Genomic DNA, 18,778 nt, shown 5'->3' with positions numbered 1-18,778 from the left:
ATCCAATCGGGGGAGAGGGGGAGATATTTTTTGGAGAGGGGGGGGAAGTGTCGGTGGCGGTTCGGGGCCTCACCGGTGGGGGGATATGGAGAGAGTGGGGGGCGGCTGGGGCAAGTGGGTCGGCCAGCTGGGCCTTCTGGCCCAGTTTGCCAGGGGGCTTTCTTATTTTCTTTTCTGTTTTAATTCACTTTAAATTATTTAGACATTTTATAAAAATGTGTTTGCTGCACCATAATTACCCTTATAATATTTGGCAACCACCGAACATTTTTGTTTCCATTTCCGAAAACTTTTATTATCGACACTAATTTTAAATTTGAATTTGACGCGGTTGAACTAACGGACATTTAGCAACAGTAATCGGGATGACGTGGCATCACTAGCCGAGGACCACTGTAGCTTAATTAGCCGGGCGTCACAGGGGGTATCTCCTTTCTTTTCTTTTTTTTCTTTTTTCTCTAGATAGATGGATGGATGGATGTGGGATGGAGATGGATGGATGGATGGATGGACGCCATGTCATCGATCCGTGGACAGAGTTATGATTGGTTCAGAAAATCAGTGATGTAAAATAGTTTTCAAATACTAAAAATAGAGGGATTTTATGAAGTAGCTATCAAAAATATTTTGCAAAAGGGCACCACACAAACTTTCACTAGAGTTAGACCACATTTTATGGATTAGGACCAATTTGTATGCATTTTTCATATTTCTAGCTATTTTTAATCATTTTTTTAGTGCCCCAAATGAGGTTTTTTTATGAAGGACCTACCAAATAATTATTGCAAAATTGGACCAAATCATTTTTCTAAAATACTAGTCCATATTTAATGCAAAATTGACCAAATGGTTGGGTGTAAACAGTTTTGATCCACCTCTGGTGAAAAAGACAAATTCCCGCCGATTCAATTGGAAGCGGGTCAAATTTGAACCGCAACTGCCTCATAGTTTGCTCTTTATTTTTTCCAAAAATCATTTATATGTACATAAGTACCTATTTAATTAGAGAAACATCAAAAGTTTTCCAAGATTCAACCACTAGCTAGGAACGGTCAAGCCCGCCGTTTTGAACGCATTTTGAAACGGGCATAAAAAATTCAAAAAAATTCAAAAAATTGGAAAACCTTCGGCTTGTGTCACTATATGTGACCAAGTTTCCAGGAAAAATAATAAAGCTGTAATACGGATTTTTTTTAAAAAGTGTTCTCAGAAATGAGCTATCATGCGTGAAGATTCATGGCTTTTAAACCAAATAATCAATCTTATGGCCACATTCATGGCATAACTTGTTCAAATGACCTCATATTGTGCACAAGGGTGCATCTTGGAATTCCAAACAATGTTGCCTAAGGGAGTTTTCACTTTCATTGCACAAAAGAGCCATTTTCCATTTTTCGAGTGCCCCAAATGAGGTTTTTTTGTGAAGGACCTACCATATATTTGTTGCAAAATTGGACCAAATCAAATTTTATAAAATACTAGGCCATATTTAATGCACAATTGACAAAATGGTTGGGTGTCAATAGTTTTGATCCACCTCTGGTGAAAAAGACAAATTCCCGTCGATTCAGTTGGAAGCGGGTCAAATTTGAACTGCAGCTGCCCTATAGTTTGCTCTTTATTTTTTCTAAAAATCATTTCTAGGTACATAAGTATCTATTTAATCAGAGAAACACCAAAAAAATGCCAAGATTGAACCACTAGATAGGAACGGTCAAGCCCGCTGTTTTGACCGCATTTTGAAACGGTTATAAAAATTCAAAAGAAATCAAAAAATTGGAAAACCTTCACATTATGTCATTATATGTGACCAAGTTTCCAGGAAAAATAATAAACTTGTAATACGGTAACTATTTTAAAAAAGTGTTCTCAGAAATGAGCTATCAAGTGTGAAGATTCATGGGTTTCAAGCCAAATGATCAATCTTATGGCCACATTCATGGCATAGTTTGTTCAAATGATCTAATATTGTGCACAAGGGTGCATCTTGGGATTCCAAACAATGTTGCCTAAGGGAGTTTTCATTTTCTTTGCACGGAAAATTCATTTTCCATTTCCCGAGTGCCCCAAATGAGTTTTTTTTGTGAAGGACCTACCATATATTTGTTGCAAAATTGGACCTAATAAATTTTATAAAATACTAGGCCATATTTAATTCACAATTGACAAAATGGTTGGGTGTCAAAAATTTTGATCCACCTCTGGTGAAAAAGACAAATTCCCATCGATTTAGTTGGAAGCGGGTCAAATTTGAACTACAGCTGCCTCATTGTTTGCTCTTTATTTTTCCAAACCTCATTTCTATGTAAATAAGTATCTATTTAATCAGAAATACATGGTTTCATGGTGAGACATCGAGGTTTGGACGATGGCCGAGGGCCCCAACTCTAGAGCGCGTAAGCTCGCATGCCCGCCGCGTGGTCATCGCGTGACCATGGCGTTGCCATGTGTTCTGGGCGGCCTAAGCATTTCTAGTGGGTTGGGCACTTCCAGGTAGGTGCTAGGAAGAAAATCACAACATAAGATTCTCACGAGGAGACCGATCGATGCTCAAACATGAATAAGCAGCCAAGTGTTTGATTTGTGGTACAGGAAATGCACATGGCTAATGGGCGTGGGTTTTGGCTGAGGATTATCAGTTACTAAGAAGACCTTCTTCACAAATTTTCACCTCAAAAGGAGGAGCCTAGGTGGTACATGCTTTGCAAAGTACCACACTGGACATAAATACGAATGTTGAAGCTGGGCTCAAAATAAGGAATGGATTGAGCTGGCATTTGGTGGAGGATGGTTATTTGGGCATAGGAAAGCACTGTAGAAAATGGATACCATTTGGACATGCCAAAGTGGTACTTCCTTCACAAAGTGCTGCTTTGAACAAAATAGGAAAATGAATATTGTTGAGTTATTTTTGAACTAGGCAAGGAAGGTTTTTGACATATTGGATGAAGATATGATCCAAACAATTTATGAGAATTTTTTGGGAATTTTTGGAATAACAGAAATATATGTTGCTTCACAACCTAGGGCAAAAATTGACACATGGTCATGACACATAGGCAAAACTGATGAGATGGCGCCTAGTCATCACAACCTAGCACAATCTGCAAGGCTATGACCATCTATATTGGTCGTTAACAACTAGAAATAAGGCAGCGGACCAGCACTATTTGCTTTGTGACCATTTAGTGTAAGGAAATTACGACCTTTCTGACCAAAATGGTCGCAATGGTTTAGGGTTTGGAGCCCCCCGAACAGCTTTTGACCAATTGGTCTCAAATGGTCATAGATCTATGAGCAATTCTTCCAGGGTCACTGACAGAAGGTCACTAGTTGACATATTTCTTGTAGTGACTAAGTGGGTGTGCATCCAACTTGCTTGCTCATGAAGACCTCGGGCATTTGAGGAAGCCCATCATTGGAATATACAAGCCAAATTCTATAATGAAAGATTCACACTAGTTATATGAAAGTGAAATCATATGAGACTCTATATGAAAAAATGGTGCTACTTTGAAGCACAAGTGTGGAAAATGATAGTGACATTACCCCTTCTTTCTTTTTCTCTCATTTTTTGTTGGGATACTTTTGGCCCCTTTTTCTATTTCCTCACTTGGGACAATGCTCTAATAATGAATTATGATGATCATCACACTTCTACTTAGATATCAAAATTACAACTCGATACTAGAACAAAATATGACTCTATATGAATGCCTCTGGCAGTGTACCAGGATGTGCAATGATCTAGCGTAACATGTATGATGAATGGTGGCTGAGCGACAAATACTGTGTCAGCTATATGATCATGCAAGCATATGACAATGATGATGTGTGTCATAAAAACATAACGCTGTAAGTTGCATGGCAATATATCTCGGAATGGCTATGGAAATGCCATAATAGGTAGGTATGGTGGTTGTTTTGAGGAAGATATAAGGAGCCTTCTGTATGATAGAGCGTATCACATCATGGGGTTTGGATGCACCAGCGAAGTTTGCACCACATCTCGAGGTGAGAAAGGGCATTGCATGGAACCGAAGAGGCTAATAAATTGCGGAAAGGTGAGAGTGCGTATAATCCATGGACTCATATTAGTCATAAAGAACTCACATACTTATTGTGGAAGTTCATTAGCCCTCGAAGCAAAGTACTATTACGAATGCCCCTAGGGGGGATAGATTGATAGGAAAAGACTATGGCTCATCCCCGACCACCGCTCATAAGAAAGACAATCAATAATAAATCATGCTCCAACCTCTTAGCATAACGAGAGACTATACGTGCATGCTTCGGGAATCACAAACCTTCAAACCAATATTCTTACTAAACCACAATCATTCACTAGTACCTCCACATATTACCATCTTTTTATCACAAAACTATTGCAAGGAATCAAACTTATCATATTCAGTGATCTACATGAAAGTTTTAAGTATATCCCTCTTGAATACCTATCATATTAGGACCAATTTCATAACTTGTGCGTATTGCCGTTACTTTTATCAACTCTCAAAATGATATAAGTGAATCATGGGAGTGCAACTATTTTTTTTAAATATAACCAGTGTCGTGCTCTAAAAGATATAAGTGAAGCACTAGAGCAACTGCCTTCCTCAAAAGGTATAAGTGAAGCACAAAGAGTATTCTAACAAATCACAAACAATGTGTATCCCTCTCAAAAAGGTGTGTCCAGCAAAGATGATTGTGGCAAACTAAAAGGCAAATAAATCAAAGAGTCATATAATACAAGACGCTCCAAGCAAAACTCACATCGTGTGATGAATAAAAATATAGCTCCAAGTAATTTACCGATGGTTGGTAGGCGAAAGAGTGGATGCCATCTGGGGCATACCCAAGCTTAGATGCTTGGGAGTCCTTAGAATTTCCTTGGGGTGCCATGGGCATCCCCAAGCTTAGGCTCTTGCCACTCCTTATTCCTTCATCAATCGCGATCTCACTCAAAACATGAAAACTTCAGCACACAAAACTCAACAAAAAATTCGTGAGATCCGTTAGTATAATAACCAAATCACAAATTTTAGGTATTGTTGTAAACTCATTCATATTTTATTATTTTATGATACCTAATGTATTCTAACTTCACCATGGATTATACCCCCTGATACAATCCATAGATTCATCAAAACAAGAAAGCAATGCAACAAAAATATAATCTTTCAAAAACAGAACAATCTGTAGTAATCTGAATAATGACTATACTTCTGTAACACTAAAAGTTCTAAAAAATTGGGAAAACGTGGAAATTTGTATATCAATCATGTGTAAAACATTCAGATCAAAGACACGTTCCAGTAATTTTAGAAAATTCACTGAGTGAGCACAAAAGTTTCTGTTTTTTCACAGAATCGAATCAACTATCAACCAAATCATCCCAAAGGCTTTACTTGTCATAAACACTAATTTAAACACAAAAACACAACATAAATAGTAGAATAGTTGTGTGCACATAAAAAAACCAGAAAAAAACAAGAAAATTAGAGATAGCTATTGGTTTGCCTCCCAACAAGCGCTATTATTCTACGCCCCTAGCTAGGCGTAATGCATAGTTTCAATTGTGTTGTCATCTTTCTTTTCACATCTAGAGATGTGTTTTTATCAGGAGGCTTTTCGGAAACAATATGGAACACATCATCAATCGAAATTTTAGCGTTATTAAGCATGATCCTCAAATCCTTCTTGGTTCCCTTTTACAATCAAGAATACTGTTTCTTAATACCATTGAAAACTTGTTGGATTATGTTTAAAGGAGGGACTTCCTTTTAGGTATTCTCATCAAAAGTATGGTTATCACAAAATAAATATCTCAACAAGTAATGTTCATTATATAAAATCTCATCGATCACAGGATGCTCATGGTTCATATTGTGAAAATCAAAACTCTCTCTAGCTTCTCGCACTATGTAATCAAATTCATTCATGAGGATAAGGGTGGATTATTTATAACTGGAAACTCATAAAACAATCTTTGCAAGATGTGTGCAAATAAATCTTCTTTCAACTTTAAGAATAAGTGCGGAGATAGCTTCGACATAACTTTTGGTTCTTCTAAGAATAGGAATGTCATCGCAAACCAAAGTTCACGTACAATTAAAGAATTCTTGAATGATGCTTTTTCCTCCGATATTCGCACTTCCCATTACAAAATTTTTGGCATCAAATTTGAGGTAATTTCAACCTTAGGGATTTTACCCTCTTCACCCTTTTCGGTAATAAATTCAGATATGATAACAACTTCAAGCAAGCAACAAGCAAAAAGACAAACAAAAAATATTTTTATGTTTTTGTGAGAGCGTTTTAGAAGGGGGGGATGGAAATAAGAGGCAAATGGAAAATAATGTAAATGCAAGGATATGAAAGTTTATGTCATGGTACTTGATAGGTTTTGGTGATGTCTCCTCGACAACGATGCCAGAAATTCTTCCTGCTACTTGTGAGCCGCGTTGGGATTTCCCCAAAGAGGAGAGGATGATGTAGTACAATAGAGATAAGTATTTCCCTCAGTTAAGAACAAAGATTATCAATCCAGTAGGAGAACCATGCAAGACCTCGTGAACAACACCTACACACAAAATAACAAATACTTGCACCCAATGCAAACAAGGTGTTGTCAATCACTTGGCGGTTAATTGCAAGGACCAATCTCATAGTGATAGATAGATAAACAAAAACACAAAATAAAAAAATGGTAAATAAATTGTAGCAAAGTTTGGATTTTAATATGCGAGAAATATAGACCTGGGGGCCATGGTTTTCACTAGAGGCTTCTCTCTTGAACATAGCCTATGGTAGGTGAACAAATTACTGTTGGAAATTGATAGCAAATAGCATAGTTATGACGATATCCAAGACAATGATCATGTATATAGGCATCACGTCTGAGACAAGTAGACCGACTCCTACCTACATCTACTACTATTACTCCACACATCGACCGCTATCCAGCATGCATCTAGAATATTAAGTTCATAAAGAACGAAGCAATGCCTTAAATAAGATGACATGATGTAGACAAAGTAAACACAATCAATATGAATAAACCCCATATTTTGATCCTTAATCACAACAATACAAATATGTGCCATGTCCCTTTCTATCACTGGGATTGAGCATCGCAAGATTGAACCCATTAGAAAGCACCTCTCCATTGCAAGATAAATCAATCTAGTTCGTCAAACCAAATCAATAGATTGGAGGGAAATACAAAGCTATAATAATCATGCACAAAATAGTTCAGAGAAGACTCAAATAATATTCACAGACAATCGGATCATAAACCCACATTTCATTGGATCCCAACAAACACACCGCAAAAAAGGATTACATCGGATAGATCTCCAAGAACATCAAGGAGAACATTGTATTGAAGATCAAAGAGAGAGAAGAAGCCATCAAGCTAGTAGCTATGGAAAAGTAGGTCATTGGTGAACTACTCACACATCATCGGAAGGGCAACAAGATTGATGTAGAGCCCCTCCGTGATCGATTCCCCTTCGGCAGAGTACCGGAAAAGGCCTCCAGATGGGTTCTCGGGAGAACAGAAGCTTGTGGCGGCGGAAAAATTGTTTCGGGTAGCTCCCTGTTGGTTTCCCGATTTTAGAGAATTTATAGAGTTGGAATTAGGTCAAACGAAGGAACGAGGGGCCCATAAGGCACATGGGCTGCCCATGTGGCTTGTGGCCTACTCCTTCGCCTTCTGGCCTCCTCCCAAAGTTGCTAGGGTCTCTTATGTCCAAAAAATCTTAAAGAAGGTTCGTGGCATTTGGACTTCGTTTGGTACTGATTTTCCAGAAAACCAAAAATATTAAAAAAAACAGCAACTGGCACTTGGCACTAAGTTATAGGTGATACGTCTCCAACGTATCTATAATTTATGAAGTATTCATGCCATGTTTGCAACAATTCTATATGGTTTTGGTATGATTTTATTAGAACTAACCCGGACTGACGATGTTTTCAGTAGAACTACCATGCTGTCGTTTTTTGTGCAGAAATAAAAGTTCTCGGAATTGGCTGAAAATTTACGGTGATTTTTTATGGTCCAAAAGACACCCCCGAAGCACCGGAGCTGGACCGGGAGGTGACCGAGGAGCCACAAGCCTGGGTGCGCGCCCCCAAGCTTGTGGGCCCCTAGGGCACCCCCTTGACGTGAGACCTACGCCAAAAAATCCTACATATACCAAAACCCCCAGAAAGAACCATAGATGAGAAGAAGTTCCGCCACCGCAAGCCTCTGTAGCCATGAAAGACCAATCGGGACCCCGTTCCGGCACCCTAACAAAGGGGAAAATCATCATCGGAGGCCATCGTCATCAACCCGGTGGTCTCCATGACGAGGATGGAGTAGTTCACTCTCGAGGCTGAGGGTATGTAGTAGTAGCTATGTGTTTGATCTCCTTCTCTCGTGTTGTTGATCTGGCATGATCTTGATGTACCGCGAGCTTTGTTAATATATTTGGCTCTTATGGTGTTCTTCTCTCTCTACCTTCTTGTGATGAATTGAGTCTTGCTCTTAGAGGTTTCGTTATGTTGGATTGAATATTGGATTTCAGAACACTCTTTGAGGTTTCGTTATGTTGGATTGAATATTGGATTTCAGAACACTTGATGTATGTCTTGCATATGGATACCCTGGTGACAATGGGGTACTATATTGATTCACTTGATGTATGTTTTGGCACTCAACTCGCGGATTCGCGAGCTGGCATTGGGGTAAACTATGCATAGGGGTTGATGCACATTTTTGTCCTACGTTCTCGGATAGAAACTTTGGAGTGATTCTTTATTGCACGTTGAGGGATTGTTATATGATCCAATTATGTTCTCATTGTTGAGAGATTTTGCACCAGTGAAAGTATGAACCCTAGGCCTTGTTTTCAAGCATTGCAATACCTTTTTTGCTCACTTTTACTACTTGCTACCTTTCTGTTTTTATATTTTTCAGATTACAAAAACCTATATCCACTATCCATATTAAACTTGTATCACCATCACTTCGTCGAACTAGTGCACCTATACAATTTACCATTGTATTGGGTGTGTTGGGGACACAAGAGACTATTTGTCATTTGGTTGCAGGGTTGTTTCATAGAGACCATCTTCATCCTACGCCTCCCACGGATTGATAAACCTTTGGTCATCCACTTGAGGGAAAATTGCTACTCCCTGTCCCATCGAGAAAGAGTCAGATGCTTCCCCATCCTACAAAACTTTGTGCTTGGAGGCCCTACACGAGTCTACTAGAAGAAATATTGTGTAGTAGACATCAATAGGTTAGTCCCAAAAAATGATATAATATTGCGTACAATTGCATATAAAACATCCAAGATTGATACTATAATAGCATGGAACAATAAAAAATTATAGATACATTGGAGACGTATCAAACACCGCAAGACTGAACCCACTACAAAGCACTTGTCCAACCGAAGATAAATCAATCTAGTTGGCCAAACCAAACAGATAGACCGGAAGAGAAATACAAAGATATCATAATCATGCATAATAAAGTTCAGAAAAGACTCGATTACTTTCAATTAATAATGTTATCATAAACCCATAAATCATCGGATCCCAACAAACACAGCGCGAAAGAAGATTACATCTGATAGAACTCCAAGAATATCAAGGAGAACATTGTATTGATGATCAAAAAAAGAGAAGAAGCCATCTAGAGACTAGCTATGGACCCATAGGTCTGTGGTGAAAATACTCACACATCATCGGTCAGGCATCAAGGTTGACGTAGAAGCCCTCCGTGATCGATTCCCCCTCCGGCAGTGTACCAGAAAAAGCATCTAGATGAGATCGCAGAAGAACAGAGACTTGCGGCAGCGGAAAAAGTATTTCGGGTGTTTCTCTAGGGTTTTCCCAATATTTTAGAATTTATAAAAGTGGAATTAGGTCAGACGGAGGTACGTGGGGCCCACAAGGCATCAGGGTGCGCCTACACCCCCAGGGCGCGCCCTGTTGCTTTGCCGTGTCCGTGTTTGCCGTCAGGTCTCCCCCGAAGCTTTTAGGGTCTCTTTTGTCCAAAAAAATCGTCAAAAAGTTCCGTAGCATTTGGACTCCATTTGGTACTGATTTTCTGGAAAATCAGAAATAGGAAAAAAACAGCGACTGACACTAGGCACTGGGCTAATAGTTTAGTTCCCAAAATTGATAAAATTGCATATTTCTTTAACCAATAGCTCAAATGTTCATTGAGATAAACTTGTCCGTGTGGTATCTATAATTTGTAGATAAATATAATTTTAGCAATTTGATGAAATCGACCAATGCATATATTTATATAATAACTTTGGTTATAGAACCGACCTAAAGTCGAGTGATGTGAAAAATGTATCTTATTGGTTAAAGTTGTATACCCTCATGTAATGTGCAGAATGTTCTTTATTTCTTTTCCCAAACAAAGGTCAAATTTACAAATAAGCATGAAAATATTTTTGAGAAGTATAGAATGTGAACTATTACTACATTTACATTAAGTCAAAATCTCCAACACCACCCTTTAGGGTTATCTTATCATTCTTATCAATACACATCAAAGAAAGATTATTAGATTACATTAATAACAATATATAAAATATTGTATTAGATAATTGCATTGTTGGATTACTTTAAGAAATCCATAATTCTAGGAGTTGAATCGATCGAAATTAGATCTTCAGCTCTGACCTGTAGTACTTCCCCTCCATTTCACAGGTAATGATTAACAAATTTGCATATGTTACTTTTGTTTTTATGATGGAGAAATCAAGAAGCGCCCAAAGCAAGAAAATTATTATTTTCTAATCTGTCAGGAAGAAAAAGTATTTGGCAAGTACCCGTGATGAGCACTATTCAGAAAACATTTGAAAGAAACCTAGTTATTGTAAATGAACAGAGACACAACATGCATGTTCTTACCCATGTGACATATCTGCAAGTACTTCTTTTGCATCATATCATAGAAATGTACCCCATTCACACCGTTCACAATTTATAGAACGCAATGCAGCCGACACAAACGAATCCACATGATAGTGAAAAAAAATAAGGATTGTACTCAGAATTGGAATGAACTCCTGGTTTGGTTACATTGAGCCATAGAATGAGTGTCAAAGTGGAAGGGCCAAACCAAGAAGGCGACTACTCCTTGTCCTCCGTTTATATCCTCATCGCACATGCAGGACAACGTCATGATTGGAAATAAGGATTCAAAATTGTTTGGCTTGAGAGGTATCCCAATTTGGATTGCACTAAAAAAAATAGCGCTCGAAGGCATTCGATCCTTAAAGCCAAGTAGTATGTGAACATCATGAGTCGAATAAAAAATCATCTAGCACAACCATGTCATGTGTAATTCTCCTTTTTTGTCACATACCAAGCAATGGTTCATGTCCTATGAGAAAATAAAAGATGGAGGAGATGAGCATAACCCATGGCATTGATAACATGAACCTACGTTTTTACACAGAATTAATGGACAATTACTTGAATCCTACTAATAGTATTAAGAAAGCATTTGAAAAAACTTGTGAATGTTTATTACAGATATATAATAAGTCTGACATATGAGAGATAATTATGGCCTAAGAAAGTCCTACATGTCTGCGTACATATTGGGAACTAATTAAGGACAGTAAAACCGCACCAAATCCGAGCCCTCTCACAACCTGCACGTTCTGGCCGTCCGATTTCGTGTCCGAAATATTTCTGGTCGTCCGATCTAGATATCCTGTGGGCGGGACCTCCTAAGTGGCGCCTTAAGCACCACTTGGACGAACGGGCGCTCACTAAGCCCCGCGCTGGGTCGGCCCATATAAGGTTAGCGCTCAGTTTCTCCCTGGTCACTCAAGCGCACTTTTTCTTCTCGAAAAATGACTCAAGTGCAGTTTTGACTGATCATAGTTGAACAGGCGACTGCTCACCGTTCACTTAAACAAATCGCACAAATAAAAAGTTCGTGAATCTGAAAAAGTTCACAATTTTTTTAAAAAAATTACAAGCTTAAAAAAGTTCATAATTTTTTTAAAAAAAGTTCACCAGCTTGAAAAAAGTTAATAAAATTTGAAAAAGTTCATAAGATTTGTAAAAACGTTCACCGATTTGAAAAAAAGTTCATCATCTTCAAAAAGTTCACTAGTTTAAAAAAAATCCGAGCCCTCTCACAACCTGTACCTTTCTGGCCGTCCGATTTCGTGTCCAAAATATTTCTGGTCGTCCGATCTAGATGTCCTGTGGGCGGGACCTCTTAAGTGGCGCCTTAAGCACCACTTGGATGAACGGGCGCGCACTAAGCCCCGTGCTGGGTCGGACCATATAAGGCTAGCGCTCAGTTTCTCCCTGGTCACTCGAGCGCACTTTTTCTTCTCGACAAATGACTCAAGTGCAGTTTTGACTGATCATAGTTGAACAGGCGACTCCTCACCGTTCACTTAAAAAATCGCAAAAATAAAAAGTCCGTGAATCTGAAAAAGTTCACAATTTTTTTTAAAAAATTACAAGCTTAAAAGAGTTCACAATTTTTTTTAAAAAGTTCACCAGCTTGAAAAAAGTTAATCGAATTTGAAAAAGTTCATCAGATTGGCAAAAACGTTCACCGATTTGAAAAAAAGTTCATCATCTTCAAAAAAGTTCACTAGTTTAAAAAAAGATCATCGAATTTGAAACAGGTTAATCGAATTTGAAAAGTTTATCAAACTTAAATAAACGTTCATAAAATGCAGTGAACCTTCTTCATCAAATTAGATAAAAGAAAATGGAAAAAGTAAAAAGAAGGAAGAAAAGGAAAAAAGAAAAAAGAAAAAGAATGAACAAGAAAGGAAGTAGATGTACCGCGATGTGGTTTCGAATCCACCTCAGGCTGCACCACTTGTCGCAATTTATCACTGAATTCCTCGCGCTGAGATCTTTAAAACTAGATCCCATGTTGATAGGTTTTTATGAAAAAAAATGTCACGAAAAAAACAGACCCAAAAACCGAACCGGGAGTACGTTTTTTCACTTTCCGGAAGCCGTTTCCGAGAGGCGCGGTTGTGCCTCTCACGGAAGCAAATCCTTGCCTCTCGCGAAAAAAAGAGAAAACACTTTTTTTTTCATTTCTGAGAGGCACGACCAAGCCTCTCGCGGAAGCAAAACCATGCCTCTTGCAGAAGCAAAATCATGCCTCTCATGAAAAAAAAGAAAAAACCCATTTTATCGGTTTTCGAGAGGCACGTCGCGGAAGCAAAACCGTGCCTCTCACAAAAGAAAAAACGTGCCCCTCACGAAAAAAAGAGAAAACATGTTTTTTGTTTCCTAGAGGCACGGCCGTGCCCTCTCACGGAAGCAAAAACGTGCCTCTTGCAGAAGCAAACCTGTGCTTCTCGTGAAAAAAAGAGAAAACCCATTTTTTTTCGTTTTCGAGAGGCACGTCGCAGAACCAAAACCGTGCCTCCCGCGGAAGAAAAAAAGAAGTAAAAACACATTTTCTTCATTTCCGAGAGGCACAACCGTGCATCTCGCGGAAGCAAAACCATGCCTCTCGTGAAAGTAAAACCGTGCCTCTTAAAGAAGAAAAAAAAGCATGTTTTTTCACGTCAATTTTTTTTGTCGAAAAGCTAAGAAAGGTCAGTGAAAAACCGAAAAGTTGAAAACCCCCCAAAAAAACTATTTAAAAAGCAGAAAACACGTGCGGAAAAAGAAAAAAAATAAAATTTGAAGAAAGCACTCAGGCATGACATGTGACGGCGGTTGAGAGCCCGCCATTGCGAGGCTCCTGAAGGAACGCTCGTCAACCAGTTGCTCTCTATTATTACGGCAGCTGAAGGCGCCGTTTAGGATATGCCCCTGTGGGCAGCTACTCTTGTAGCATTTTTGGAGCATTGCCGTTAACTGGGCTATCTGGCCCATTTCTTTGCTCAGCCCATTTGGTGACCGGTAGAAGCAAAGGCAACAGGGCTTCTTCTCAAAATAAAAAAAAGGCATAACAGGGACGTCTCCACCCTCGACGTTTTTTTTTTCCTCATCTCTCTTTGCGCCTCCTGATCTCCTCCATCTCGCTCTCTCGGCCGCTCGAGAAACCTTAGCAACGCTGGCGACCGAGGCAGCGACTGCCCCGGTGTTCCATGGTGTTGTTTCTCTCCAGCCTTTCTCGCCCCTTTCGCAGTAGCAGGCGAGGACGACGGCGGCAGTTACCTGCCTGGGCGCCTGGCCGCCTCACGCCCCTATTCACCCATCAGACTAGATATCCTTTGCAGGTGAGCATTGTAGTGTCGCTTCATCTTTTGCTCACATGTGCGACCCATGGTGCGGCCATGAAGTAATCATAGGTGTCGGTGCATATTTTTAGAAACCAAGCCGCGGCGCATATGATGCACCAAGATGCGAGGTGACATCTCCACCACCTGCACCTTTGTCTGCCACGGACTGATTCACTACCCGCCGTCCCTAAAATCTTGCAACCTTGCAGTTGCAGGTATGCCCATTCTGGCCAACGATCTTGCTCTCCCTCACTTCTTTCATGTTCTTTTCTCCTGTTATCTGCAATGTATAATGTTACTGTTTATTTGTTGTGCATTTTTTTTGGGTACCTGTGGGCATAGTGATCTGCATGGAGTGGGCATCTAGGAAGTGTGAAATGAAAGAACAACTTTTTTTTGAACACAGTACAGACGCAAGTGCTCATATACATGCGCATACACTCGCCCCTATGAACGCATGGACGCACATCCTACCCCTGTGAGCACCTCCGAAAGACTAAGTCAGCATACATCTTGAAATTTACGAAGTCACCGTAGTCACCTCGTCGTTGACGGGAACGTCTCCTCCCACTGAATGCACATCGACGGAAATCCTGAAATAAATCCAGAAATATATGCGAGCATCAAGATTTGAATCCTGGTGGGCTGGGGATACCACAGTCCCTCTAACCATCCAACCACAGGTTGGTTCGCGTGAAAGAACAACTCTACATAAACAAAATGAAGAAGAATGCGTATTATACCTGTAATGTTTAGGGAAGTGTCACAGAAAGAATACTTCAGTCGTAACTTCTAACTATATATTTGATAGAGGAGTTAATTTGAAATTTGCCTTTTACTTGCTAACTTAAATTGCTTAGGTTTCAGATTTCGTAATAATTCTAAACTGCATACAGTGTACAGTGTTGTTCAAGACGGGATTCATTATATCCGGACAGATCAATTTTATGTGAGTGAGACACATTGTAAATAAAATTATAGCAGTTGATCTTTACATTCCTTAAGCTAGACAACATGGTGTTTCTATTTTTGGTCCCATGTTTATTCTTATAGCCTTTGTTTCCTCAAGTGCGCCAACTGATTCCTTATCTTGGGGTGATGCAGCTTTAAATTTTGAGGCAGATGAGAGTCTGGAGCTTACTAACACTGAACCTGTCATAGTTATATTTGTTGGTACATCGGTGAGACTTATGATGTTGAGCACGCTTTATATACTTATCAGGCTACAAATGTATACCCTTAGTAATGTTGTTCTAGTTTTCCACACTCTGTGTAGATGATTAGAAGCTACTCTTTAAACGGGCTGCTATTGTGTAAGTGTAGTGCCGCGTGCTGGGAAAATACACAGGAGCTCCTGGGTGCTCCGCCACCCCTATACAAATATTAACTGTAAAAAAAACCAAAAAAATTCAAAAAAATCTGAAATTTGGGGATATCAAACCTGAGTTCCCAATCTACTCCCGTGAGAAGTTTCATGAAAAAATATCAGGAGACGTATCCGTGGTGAAGGAAATACTGTCCGAACAAAAAAAAATCATCCAAACAGTTTTTTTTCTATGCACAGGAAATTTTTGTCTTTCTTGCCATGAATATGTTTTCTGGTATTTTTAACGAAATTTCACACGGGAGTAGATCGGAAACCCAAGTTTGATATCCCAAAATCCTAGATTTTTTTTTCAAATTCTTTATATTCCCTTTTACGAATTTAATGTTCGTATAGGGGTGTGGAGCACCCGAGTGCTACAAATCTGCTTCCTGCATGCTGGTGGTATACTAACGAGGACCTGCCTGATATATGAGACGCCTGCAACATGTCTTCTCCTGTCCTTGTCATTTCCTTTGCACACATTTTTTTGTCCCTATGGTGCTATTCATGCAAACACCAGAATATTTCTGTTCGGTCATGTTAGTGGTTGTTACTTTGCTCTCCGTGGCCAGTCTTTTATCGGTCTTTCTGATATCTCAATTGTTTTATCCATTTAACACCAACACATCGACTTGTTTTTTGTTCTTAACTAGCAAAGTGGCCCCCTCGATGCGCGGGCTAGAATTCATGAAGTTTAATGTTAACATCTTTAATTAATTTAAGATTGAAATTAAGTTACTCTGAACTATTAATATGTGTTGCTCATGTTAAACAAATATTTAAAACAAATATGCAATTAAAACTATTTGATTTTACAAATAGAAACTTTGGGTACTTCAAACAATTGCTTTAGCAATGTTTGTTGTAGTAAGATGTACAAAAAGTATAAAATACAAATGCATAGAATATGTTTGTAACAAATAAGCTTTATAAACTCACACAATACCAAGGCAGAGCTTACTATTGTACTCCCTCTGTAAAGAAATATAAGAGCGTTCTAAGAGCGTTCAGATCACCACTTTAGTGATCTAAATGTTCTTATATTTCTTGACAGAGGGAGTACTAAATAACAGTTCTAACAAAGCGCACTGCACCATGTACATGTACATCTTCCAGAACAAGTTCAGTTAAGCAAGAATGCATATCTAGTAACTCTAGCATATACTAAAAATATTAAGGTTAGGAAGATATTCTTGCATACGTTACAAGTCAAGTATGATCCAAACTAATTTAACATATGTTTATACTTGTAGTTATGTTCATGCATATCAAGAGTTTGGATAGAAAATCTAGAAAAGTCTCATAAATTAATTGTGCTCCAACATAATACATTGGAAGTCCCAACTGCTCATGAGGGCACATCATAGTGACACAACAAGATTTTAAAACATTAATGTCGACTCCAATGCTAGTGCATTACTGAATAAAGTATTAGTTAGGATGGACAGGGAATAATAAGGCACACTCTTTCTTGAAATCTTTGATTATTTTTAGGACCACATGAACCCTTTCAAAAAATGAATAAGTCCAAAAAAGTTTAAAAAACTCTCATGTAAATTACTCAATTGTGTTTGTAGCTTCGAAGTTTTTGAAAGTCGCAACTAATTTGCGAGTTGGGGAAAAATAAAAAATCCATTACTATTTTCAACATGAGGGAAAACAAAATTTGTTTACTCATGGGAGTTGACATGCGGAAATAAAAAAAACCATGTCAAGTGGTAAGGTATTTTTGAAATTTGTTCTTAGAGAAGTTGGGAGATGCAGAAGTAATGTCAATACATGTAGACTATTTTGCAAATCTCCATATCTAATCAAAACAACATATGTTATGTGTGTAACTAACGGTTAGCTCCATGTATGGCGCAGTCTAAAGAAGATACAAATAGTTTTAATTTTTTAAGAGGCAAGCCAGGATTTTAATGATTGGTAGAAGGGACATAACAGAAACATCTAACATCGCCAATAGTAAAAAATTCCTAGCGGTTGGGAAATTAAATAGGTGAATTCAAACCACTTCATTATACATCACATCGGCCACAACTATAAGAATTTAATATTTCTATTCGGGGGTCGTTGTAGTATCTTTTAATTAACAAACCCATGCACTTTTTCACAACCTAAAAATGCTATTCTGGCTCTTTTTTTTTTTTTGCTTTCACCAAGACTGCAAATCTGAAAATTGTATGACAAAAGCTTGATAGTATATGATTCACTCTAATATCTACACAGCATAGTATCCTATCGGTACCCTTTGAACTTATTAACTCGGAATGTAATTTCTGTGAATAAAACAGGCCACGAGATGATATGGTGAACTAGACATACCCGTGCAGTGTATCTATGTTCTTTCGGAGAAGAAATAATGTTGGCTATAGCATCCTCTAGTTATGAAGTTTGTTATCAAACCATTTCAAGTAGATAGCATGGCTGCATAATTCGCCCGCATTAGTTAGTTCCACTAATCAACCGCTCAACAACAAATATAATGCTTCACATGTATATAAAAATATTGGTAGAAGACATTTCTGCATTGTCATACTTTCCTTTTGTACAGATATGACACAGTAAAATGGACTCTGGTCTTTCATTGAGAGGATATGTACGCATACCAAAACATAAACGGAAAACAGACTGCTGTAATTTTTGGCACTGGACAGATGGAAATAAATATGACCACGCCAAATGGCAAGGCATATTTGAAATTTATGCTTGCGGAAGTTGGAAGATGCAGAAGTAACGTGAATACACATAGACTATTATCCAAATCACCATCACGCATGAAAACTGCATTCTGTTTGTGCATGAATAATGATCCATGTATGGCACACTACTAAGAAAAGAAAAACAATTTTATTACTCTACATGTTGAAAGAATAATGATGACTTACAATGTGTAAGTGCACTAGTAGAAAAACACCTAACAGTCCCGGTTCGTAAGGGCCTTTAGTCCCGGTTCATGAACCGGGACTAATGGGTCGTTACTAATAGCTCCAACCATTAGTCCCGGTTCAAACACGAACCGGGACCAATGTGCCTCCACGAAGCCCTGTTCGCCGAGGCCAGTCAGGGGGCCTTTGGTCCCGGTTGGTGCTACCAACCGGGACCAAAAGTCATCCACGCGCCAGCCTTCCAGTGGCTGGGGTTTTTGTTTTTGTTTTTGAAAGGA

The sequence above is a fragment of the Triticum dicoccoides genome, chromosome 3B (assembly GCF_002162155.2).
Source record: "Triticum dicoccoides isolate Atlit2015 ecotype Zavitan chromosome 3B, WEW_v2.0, whole genome shotgun sequence".
NCBI lineage: Eukaryota > Viridiplantae > Streptophyta > Magnoliopsida > Poales > Poaceae > Triticum > Triticum dicoccoides.
The sequence above is the reverse complement of the archived record's forward strand: the minus strand, read 5'-3'. Positions refer to the sequence as shown.